Source organism: Austrofundulus limnaeus, unplaced genomic scaffold (assembly GCF_001266775.1).
Source record: "Austrofundulus limnaeus strain Quisiro unplaced genomic scaffold, Austrofundulus_limnaeus-1.0 Scaffold2, whole genome shotgun sequence".
NCBI classification, from domain to species: Eukaryota; Metazoa; Chordata; class Actinopteri; order Cyprinodontiformes; family Rivulidae; genus Austrofundulus; species Austrofundulus limnaeus.
The window spans coordinates 8008186-8019200 of NW_013952404.1; positions in this window are offsets into that span (position 1 = coordinate 8008186).

Genomic DNA, 11015 nt, shown 5'->3' on the forward strand with positions numbered 1-11015 from the left:
ATATATATACTGTATAGTATATTGCCCACTGCCATAAGAAAAAAGACAGATAATAATGTTTTTACCTATATTTGAGTGTGTCTGAGAGCAAAATATCTCATGAACAGCTTCATGGATTTTAATAAAACCCATAGAAAATAACCAGTAGTTGTACATTCTGGAGTCAGTTTGATGCATAATGGACATCACAACTTATCAACCTTAGCAAAAGAAATAAAAAAAGGAGTATAATAATATTTTTTACTGATATTGCACTAAAATGTTGTGTGATTGTAGCTGAAAGACATCCCCAAATCACACTCTAAACACAGAGCTACTGACATAAGAAATACATAAATGGTTACAACTCTGTCAACCAGATGCTAAATTTTGGTGTTGTAGTATCAAGGAGTCATACCAAACATATACTCTGAGTGCTACAGATTGTGCATGCTATTTGCTTAAAATTAAAATAACTGCTTCAGTATTAACTAAAAAAATCAACACTGCTTGTTAGTGAATTAAATATATCTGAAACTACTGTATGAGTTCTAATCAATCTTTCAGAAAATAATTTTTGTGTACACATATTACAACTTTAGTTTTGGAGTCAACTTAATTCAAGATGGCCACCACAACTAATCAACCTTAGCAAATACAAAAATGGCTAGAACCAGGCACGGCGCTCAATGCATGCAGACCACTCACTGCGTGTTGGGTCTCAAATGCCCAGTGGGGTTACCAAAAATTTGGTTACTAAAAATCATCATAATTATAGTAATCATAATAATGACACGTTTAGATGATGTGTAAGCAATATACAGCTAACATATTTGCTCATTTATTCAAAAGTGTGTGGAGAGGCCCCTTCTCCAGTCTCTGCTTGTTGCCTCCCCCTCCCTGATCTCACAATTGTCTGTCCTATTTGAGTTACACAGGTGAGTTGTGTTGGACATAATAGGCTCAATGCATCAACAGAATAAGGAACAGTGCAATGATGCTCAAGGGTTGCTTGCAGGTAGGAGAACATTTAAATAACATTTGATTATTAATGTGAAATTTTAACATTTAACCTGTATGTGTAACACCACCTTAACAAATAGCGTTAGTGCCATTGGCTAGCTCCTTCTAAAGCTGGAAACAAACTCGCTCCAACGCCGACGAGTCGACGCGCGGTCARGTGGTTGTTCGGCAGTCGTTTTTGCACACACCTTTCATAGTCCCTGAGACACCCCGCGCCGAGCTTCGGGAAACCCCCCTCCCTGAAATATACGTCACTGCATGGAGTTCCCCCGCAACAGCCAATAATGCAGGAAAAAAAAGTCAGATTTGTCACTCACCCGACGTATTTGTCCACATCTGTCCTGGTTAAAGCTTCACAGTTTTTATCAGTCAGTTTCTCCATACGCAATGTCTGTTTAATCTCCATTCATGAGTTTTTCACAGTTTGACTATCTTTATAAAACTCTGCTTCAACAGTCAGCTCTACAAGCAAGTTTTTTTTCTTTTGAGTGTCCGAGGGCTTTCAGTTTCAGCACAAACACGCCATGAGTTTTTCTCGGTTTGACTATCTTTGTAAAACTCTGCTTCAACAGTCAGCTCTACAAGCAAGTTTTTTTTCTTTTGAGTGTCCGAGGGCTTTCAGTTTCAGCACAAACAAACACGCCCATGAACTTCAGACCAGTCACACATTACCGTCGACACGGGAGGGGGTCAAAATTTCTGCCGGCGGGTTGTGCCAAAACTGCGACAAACCGTGCCAACATCGGCAGTTCGGAGCGAGTGTGTTTCCAGCTTAAATGTGTTCAGATTGCTAGCTAGCTAAGCTACTTGTGAGACATTGTCCTGAACTTTGATTCAAAATAAAGCTGAGGAAATTGTGAATGTAATCACCTAATTTCCCTCTGGGATCAATAAAGTATTTTTGAATTGAATTGAACTGAATTGAATGTTCTGGTTTGTGGTCAATTAGAAAAAAAATATCTAATTTAAATCACTAACAGCAGAAATTAACATTTTGTGCCTCACCTGTAGTTACATAATGTATGCTGACCATCAATCATGTTGTGCTTACGGCACTCAAATTGCTAGCTCCGGCCCTGGGTATAACCTRTTCAATTTCAATTGAAGTGATAGTAGCTAAATTACAAATACAACACGTTCTGAGCACTAATAGATTACATATTWTATCAGATAGTGCACAATTATTTTCAAGGTTTGACCAAAATGGCTTTAACAGTCATTTTTCAACATAAGTTGACCTTTGATTAAAAGTTTGGTGCCAAAGGTGGTGGGCAATATGAATTCCTTCAAMGTTTGAAGGAGTAAAGTTTTATTTTTTGAGGAAAGTGATYGTGCTGACTTTTTTCTCTCCTGCTGATTTAACCTGTCAGAATGACACTGAACATGACAATATTAGTTAACTGTTATTGGTAAGATGGTTTTAAATTGTGAGAGAATAATAGCTTGAGATAGTTTTTAGATTTGTGCAATCAAATGATAAACCTGCCCGTTTTTGTGGCAAAATCCCACCATTTTTGTGCCCAAATGCAATGAGTCGCAGATTTGTCACTTTCTAAATGACCAGCTAATCAGTTCAGATCAGTGTTTGTTTAACGTTTTACCAAGCAGATGAGCGAGACGTGGCGAGACGCGACAAACTCCAGAAAAACCCTTCTCTCTTGTTTCTGTTTCTCTCACCCCTCTCTCCCAAAGTTTTCCTCTTTCTGGCTGGGCGGCCGCAGGTTTCCAAACAAACTAGCCGAAACATGTTGTCTGTGAGTCCGTCTCTCCAGCCCCCCTGCTGGGCAACAAAGCTGCCATCCACAATGTAAGCAGGTGGCGCTGGCATCCCAGGGAGAATGGGCAGAGCGCGTGGGCGTCACACAGGCAACGCCAATCCAAAATTCCCAGCTGACCTCCAAAAACCAAGGCTGTGGCTGAGCTCGCCAATCTTTAGCAAATACTAGTTTTGGTTTTCAGCACACGCCATGCATCGTCTTCTTATTGTAATCCTGTTCTGCTTTCTGCACGTTCAGTTTTCTGGTAAAGACAGATATTCGGTGTCTTTTTGTTCATCGCTGTGAGTATCTGTCTTCTTCCTCGCTGTTTGCTTTGTGGTTTAGCCGAGTGGGACCGGCAGCAGGCCCCAYGCCAGCCGCCTTCGGTTGGACGTTAATAAACGGAACAGGAGTGGGCACATCTGATGAGGCTGGCCGTGCTGTCAACTGATTTTCATCTGGTATGTGTGTGCGTGTGTGTGTTTGTGTGTGTCTGACAACAGGTGCAGGCCAGATCTCTATGCACTGACAAAATACAGACTCTGCTGTGCCAACACAGGTGATTTCCACCCAAGGCACACAAACACACAGTCCAGTTTTCTTCATTTTTTTTCCACTTCATTCTGTAACACAAAAACAACTAAATTAATGACACTTTTTAATTACTTGGATTATCTCGAGGATTCAAACTTTTGCTCTTTCTGCTGTCTTGCATTGACAGTGTTGTTGAAATATGATTTTGCATTCACATCTTTTTACAGTTTCTTCTGTATTATTTTCACTATCAAACACTTCCACAAACTTGACACTATATTATACATTATTTAATCAAAACTTTCAGCTCAATTAAAATCGCATGAAGTGACTTTTATCCTAGTTGAATTACATAACTTTATTTACAAATATTGTTTTCCACATAAATTCATAAATGTTTATTAATTCTTATAAATCAGTGTGTTTTAAAATCCACTTTAGCACACTTGCTCTATTTCTAATCCTTTATTCCTTTTAGCATTTAGCCACTGTCTTGATAGTTTTAGTTTTTAGCTATTGTTTTGCTAATTTTTGCTTTTAATTATGCTACCTTTAGTTTTGTAACTGATTTGATAATTTATGGTTTTAGTTATTTTTTCTCATTTTGGCTTCAAGCAATGACTTTTAAAAATTTAGATCATGTGCTAATTTTAGCTTCTCTTCTAGGTTTTTTTTTAAACCTATTTAGTTAAATACTTCATTCTTCAACAAATTTCAGCAACGTCATTCAGCTCTCTGCACAGAAAATACTCTATCCTCTATTTAAAATCCTCTATTTTCTGCGAGCTCAAGAGGCAACATATAGACAAACAGATATCATAGTGAAATGACTCCCTTTTATTGAGCAGCCTGCACAAACCCAATSGATGGTCTGACTGACAACATCCTGTTTCTCTCAAACAGGCCTGAAGCAACAACAGTATAAGTGTCTGTGTTCATTAAAACGGTACCTGTCTGGGGCTCCCTCAGCCAGCTGGATATTCAAACAAAAGACACTAACTCTGCAAATTCTTTCTTTCTATATGCCACAGGCAGGCAACATCCWAAGCCGCCTCAAAACAACAGAACCGAGCATCACAGCGCTCCCAAATGTCACGTTATTGTGTGTTGGACGTGGACAGAAGCTAACGAGATGGGGGAGACGGAATTGTGATGCTCCGCGGAGAGAGACAATTTTTGCAAGCGTCCAAAAATAACAAAGAACAAAAGGCGGATAAACGAGTGAGTTTTTGAGCACAAGCTAGTGGGCTTTGGCAGCACCGTCCAGGCAGGAGGGGAGGGAGAGCCAGTCAGAGCTAGCTAGCAGGCCCGTCCACACATCTGTCCACACAGCACGGGGTAGGTTCCAACGACACCCACAGAAACAGGCTTAACCTTCTCTTCCCCCCACCACCTGTTCATTACTATGGGCCCCCCCACCGAGCTACCGCCACTCYGCTCCTCTCCTCTCACCCGCTTTCCTTGTTCTCCTTCCTTCTCTGTCTGCTGTTACTTCTCCCACTATCTCTTTGTTATCGTTCCATTGTTTTCTACAGAATCTCTCCAGTTTGCTGTTATTCATTATCTTATTTTTCCACTTTTTTTTATTTCTCTTTAGTGCAGTGTTTTCAACTCACCATTTCCTAGTAATACATTTATTTGCAAGCTGAAATTACTGCAGGTAATAGCCCTAAATGGTCCAGGTTAATCATCTGAAGAAATGGCCAGCGCAGGCGGATGCAGAGAAAAAGGAATATCTGTAGGTTTGTRTGCAAAAGTGCATCAGTCTACCCACATCTTTGCCGCCCTCCCTCTCCCCGATGGCGCTCGTCTACTTTCAGACTCATTTTTCTCCACATTGTTGGTAATTTGAGCATTCTCGCCCATGGCATCGTTCATAGTTGGCCCATTTAAATCCCCTTTGAAAACCTATTTGGAGCAAAAGGAAATGACAAGCTTATTGAGGTGTGCCAGAACATCATGAAAAACCCGACATGGGAATATCAAAGATGGTAAAACCCTCATCATTGTTTCACTTTGTTACTGTGTTTGTGGGGGGGAAAATATCACTGAACAGTCCCTGTACTTGTTAAAGTTCATTTTTGTGTTTGATCACACAGTTACACAAAGTGAATCATTAAATAGCCACAACACTTTTTAAGTCTTTACTCAAATCATGAACCGGATGCACAATTTTTTTTTTTAAATAATAGAAGAGGGTTCCTTTGCGGCACCATAGTTTTAGTCCCAAACAAAAGAAATGATAGAAAAACYAATTGCACCCACAGTCTCTCATATGGTATCACAGTGAGAGCAAATTGGCACYAGCTTTTGCCATCATTGTACATAACGTGGTACGTATTTCATTTCAGCCAATTATTATTTTTAACTGTGAAAATGAAATCACATTCCGAGCTGGGCATGCAGGGAATGCAATCATCATCCATGAAAACATGKAAAAAAAAAAAAAAAAAGAAGTTACATTTTCTGAGTGTTGCACATGTTTGAGATATCTCTAATAGAACCCAAGAATATTTTAATGAAAAACAAATTAAAGTCTGATTTTAATGAAAAACTTCTTAAAATAAGTGGCTGTTTTTTTAATGGGGGCAAGAAGAAAAACATAATTTCCAACCTTGTGTTTGGTTACAGCCCGAGTTTCGAAGTTCTCAGGGCACCTTGTTGAGTTGCGTTCTGCTCTCTTGGATGCTCAACACCTTCAGATTTTCTTTTTTGGCTCCTTTAATTGCTTTTGCACACTGGTTTTGATGATGATAAGGAGGACTCGGTGACAACATCTCAATTTCTCTCCCCAACTGAACGCTCCCAGTTTCAATTATCGTCGCCCGCTTTGCTCGCCGCCCTCACTCTCTTCCCCTCCAAATAAAATTCATTTCCCTTAAGCCTGCTGGTTTCAGTATCTGATGGCGTCTCACTCAGTTATCCATGCATGGTATTATCAGGGAGACGYGCCCTTACTGCTCACTGAGAGGGAAAGGCTGCAGGCCTCTTTTTACATACCAAATATCAAGCAGCATATTCAAAGCTGAGTTGCTGGCTTGAACCGTTTCAGCCTGTTGAAAGTTTTGCACTGGCCTATAAATTGATATGGAGTCTACAAGGAGGCTAGAAAGTTTGCTTTATATGCTGTAAAATTTAACATGTTTTTAAAATCAGAAATAACAAAAGATTTGTACTTAGTTTTGTTAAGATAAGAAACATTATAAATGTCTAATTGTGTCTAATAACCATTGCAGGGAATAACAAGTTGAAGAAAAGGAATAAGGAGTTTAATCAAATGACTAATTATTGTGCAGATGCTGAAAGGGAACAATAAGGCAATTGAACAGAATAATTTCATGTTTTATTGCCTCCCAAAAGCTCAAGGTAATAATCTGTTCTGCGTTTCAATATCCAATTTCAACGTCTTTCAACCAGTTATGGCATCGATATGAGTCAATGTCATGACAATTTTCCCACAGAGAGGAAACTCAAACTTGTACAACAATTAACAGCGTGATGAACACACAACAATAAACATGTGAGCCTCTCAAGGCAGCTGAGATAAGAGGTTTTTATTGCAAGAGGTTCCCACAGTTCAGTGTGTTCAAAGGTCTTTCACTAAACCGTGCAGCTGTAAAAAAAAACAGCAAATCTTGATCAAAGTAAACAGTGAATAAATATGTGTTAAAGATAAGCTTCTCAGCGTGATTAAAGAAGACAGAGGTTTGGATTTCCAGTGCAACCCACGCGACAAAATAAAGCATAATTATCTGCTCCGTTCCAAGCAAGCAGCCTGACTTTTTTTATTTGATCAAGCCCGGGAACCCCTCTGCTTTTCAAAATGACTTTTATTATCATTAATCCAAACTTTTAATGATCCATAATTACTTTTGTAAAAAAAATAAAAATAAAACAATGCTCAGCAGTAAATAGAAAAGTGGCAGGAAATGAAGCATAATATTGTAAGATTTTAAGCTACAATTAAGAGGGAATGCTAATTCCTATTTTAGAACACACATGGAATGATAATAAAATAAAATCAATAAAACAAACTGACTTATTGTGTATGTTTTTGAAAAAATCACAAACGTTTAGGTTGATGTTTTTTGGAAGCTTTTTCAAAATCAAATTTTTATTCCAACAGACATATACTAGAAAAATAGATACTTTTATTTTTTTTAAATAACAATTTTACTTTTTGTTTCTGAAATGCTTTAATTATTCATAAATATCTGCAATGGTTGTCTGTTACTGATAAACATTTTGATAAAGAGTAAAATAAGACAAGATAACTGTTGGAATTTTTTTATGTTTTTTCATGTTTCAACCCATTTTTTCAGTCTTTAATAACATTTTCTTATTGACTTTTATATGCTTTCACTCCCTTTCTTTAATTTTTTTCTGTTCAGTATGACCTTGTGGAGTGAAAATCTATTTTTTTAAACTGAAAAATAAATAAATTCAGAGATCAAAGTGTTGGCCAGTGGTAATTATCATGTCAGGCTGCAGTAAAAGTTTTATCATGGTGGGAACTCATTTTTTCCTGGTGAGATTTATATCATCTCTGATAAGAGCTCTGAGGTGTGGAGGTATGTGTGCTGTAAAACAGGTGGTCAAACTCTTTCTTGTGTGGACTTTAAACAGTCGTCCGGCCCCATCAGCATGTTTGCTCTCCTGTTATTGAACACAGCGCTGTGACAAGACAGCGCTCAAAACCCGAGCAGATAGAGATGAAACGCATGAACGGCACATTCTTCTGCTTTCTGTTTCAAACTGAAATCTATTTTCAGGACTAGTGGGTTGAGAAAAGATAAAGGTAGCTCAAAATGATGACCATTGTTCCACAGTTTGAGTCCTAATGATATTATACAATTTTTTTAAGCTGTGTGCATCTTAGAGAATTGACAAATCTTCTGACATTGATAACAAAAGAGAGCTGCCTTTCTGTAAAAACTGGAACATCACAAATAATGCATCTGAAGCACAGATATGATTGTTTAAAAGTCATTTTAGAGATACAAGATTTTCTTTACTGTCTAGGTTTGACTCTGTAAAAAATGAAGTGTCTTGATAAACTGCTGCCTTTTTCATTGGACAACAAAAAGCAGTGGGAGGTAGGAGCGGTGTATGGAATTGTAAGACTTTGTTTGCCATTATTTATAATTTTTATTTGTTATTTTTTGATGACAGAGTGTGAAGGGTACTAAAAGAATGTCATACAAAATGTGAAATAATTGGAGTAAACTATTTATTTTAGATGTGTAGTTTTTAGTGTTAGAGAATACATTTTCTTAAAAAAGAACAACCTATTTCACGGCATTTAAAAATGATCAACTAGTGGGTCAATGTACAGGGCTGTGGGGCATGAAGTGTAAAATAAAATGACAAACAATGTCACATTTCATCATTTAGCTAACTTTCTGAATGTAAAATCCTACTTATAAAATTTCCACTAACATCTTATTATTTAGTTCGTTGTTTTTACATTTTGTAATTTTTTAAATGAATGTTTAATGAAAATATTAAATAGACTAAAATATGTAAATATTAAATCCTAAATCTAAATATGTYAATCTAAAGTAAAACTTAAACCTTAAAAGTTAAAGTTGAATGTTAAAATTTACATTTAAATATTTCGGAATGTAAATGAAATGGAAATATTATGGCATCATCATCCTGAGACAAAAGCAACCACTAACACGGCTCACGCTGCCAATGCTGCTAATGCTGCTAATGCTGCTAACACTGCTAACGTTTCCCGACAAGACATCAAACTCAGTTGCTGGCCCACAGATACAATCATTATTTTCAATGAACACATTTCGAATTTAGATTTTAAATATCTTCAGCAGCATTAGCAACAGTTTGCTTTCGTTGCAGGACGATGACATCATCCTGCGACAAAATTGGCACCCCGTTCTGGGCAACAGTTACTTTAACAAAGCTCCATGTTTTTATTTAAATAAAAATTTAAAAAGTAAATCTGTGATCCTTTTTTGGACTGACTTTCTTACAGTGGTCTCATGCAGGACTTAAAAGAAATTACAATGTCAGAGTGTAAAAAGATATAGAGATAGATACGGTTATACCATGTTAAAACCCAGACTTCCCAGTGTTTTTATAGCTGGTTAATATGGCCCACACTCTTGCAGGATAGAACTGACATATGCATGCTGTTCATACAAACTAATACAATTTAGATAATACTAGTTTGCAGATAAGTAAACGATTTTAAAAGACTGCAACTCCTAGCTAATAACTCTATTTTATTTTCGAGCTAATTCAGTTTACTTCATGCAGACTCTCACACTTTGACTCTGTTACAACACGCAGCCAAACACYGCCTCCATAAATTAGTAGCATCATTGTCTTTTAATTATGCATGTGGCTTATTAGGCAGCTCACCCATTCACCTGAGCCTGCTCGTCTCCACTCCCCCTCTGTTCCTCGGGACCTTTAAACTTCCACCTGCACATTATAGCCTTGATAAAGCTGTTATCAGCCCGTGAAGGCGACGGCAAACAGGTGAGCGCGAACGAGCGGGAGAAGGATGGCAAAACAAGCCAGCGAGGGTTCTGATATGTCAGCAACAGAAATTAGCTAACTGCAGTCCCGACTGTGACACAGACAGGGAGAGAACAAACACACCGATTCCTCCCCTCACTTCTCCGTCTCCTTTTGAGCCTCCTACCCGGCGTCTTGCTAACCGCAGAGACGAGCGAGAGGGAGAGCGCGTCAGCCGGTGAATTTTTACAGCTCTCCAAAATCATTATTGGCAATTAGCGTTCGTCAGGGAAGACAGCAGCTGCTTGTAATTACAGGTAGCCCCTCATTWCTTCTCAGTGTAGGGAAGAGGAGGGATGGGAGGGAGGGAGAGGGAGGGAAAACATGTTCCAGAGCCAGTGTTTATATTTATTTATATATATATTTCTTTACCCATGATGTTAAGCCACATAGTGTATACCAGCTATGCAGGTGCACCTTATGAAGGGTAAAGGAGGAGGGACTGCTCTCATTGTAAACAGTCAACATCATCATACAAATACTCTATTACAGCAATGGTTCTGTGTGTAGAAGGCTGGATGTTACGAGCATACAGTGAGTTACATCGCTGCTTATGAACTTTAAGCTTTAACTGCTTTTGGAGAACATGTAGGCTCCATTTGCTGTGAGATCTCGGACTGAAATGGCACAAATGGAGTTTGCGATGACCTGACATTTTAGGGCACGCCACTCTTTCACTATTTCTCTAAACTTCAGCACTGCATGGCACGGTGGAGCACAGCCTTGGATGCTGATGTGCTGCTGCTATACAAACTATTTCACTAATGGTTCAAGAGTATTTTGGATCAGGGCATGATAACCTTCATCATTTCTTGATAATACTGCCTCAGGTAGGAGTGGGTGCTACCTGACAGGCTCGAAACTCCCAAGAAAAGAGATTTAAGAGGAGTCTCTCCTTGATGTGAGAGGTATTTCTAACCTAATTAGCACAGTGATGTTTAAACCTGGCACAGGTTGAACAGTACTTAATATTTTGTATTTAAGTTTCAATCTCAAGTTACAGTATCTTATTAAAGATGGTTTATGTTGTATTCCAATTAAAATAGAGAAAAACTCATTAAACATCATTATGTAGGAATTTAAAGCCATGATCTTTGCTTCGTTACACATTTTGCAATTTTTTTGAAAGATAATCTTAAGAACAAAGAAATATTTTTTTCCATAAATACGTTATAT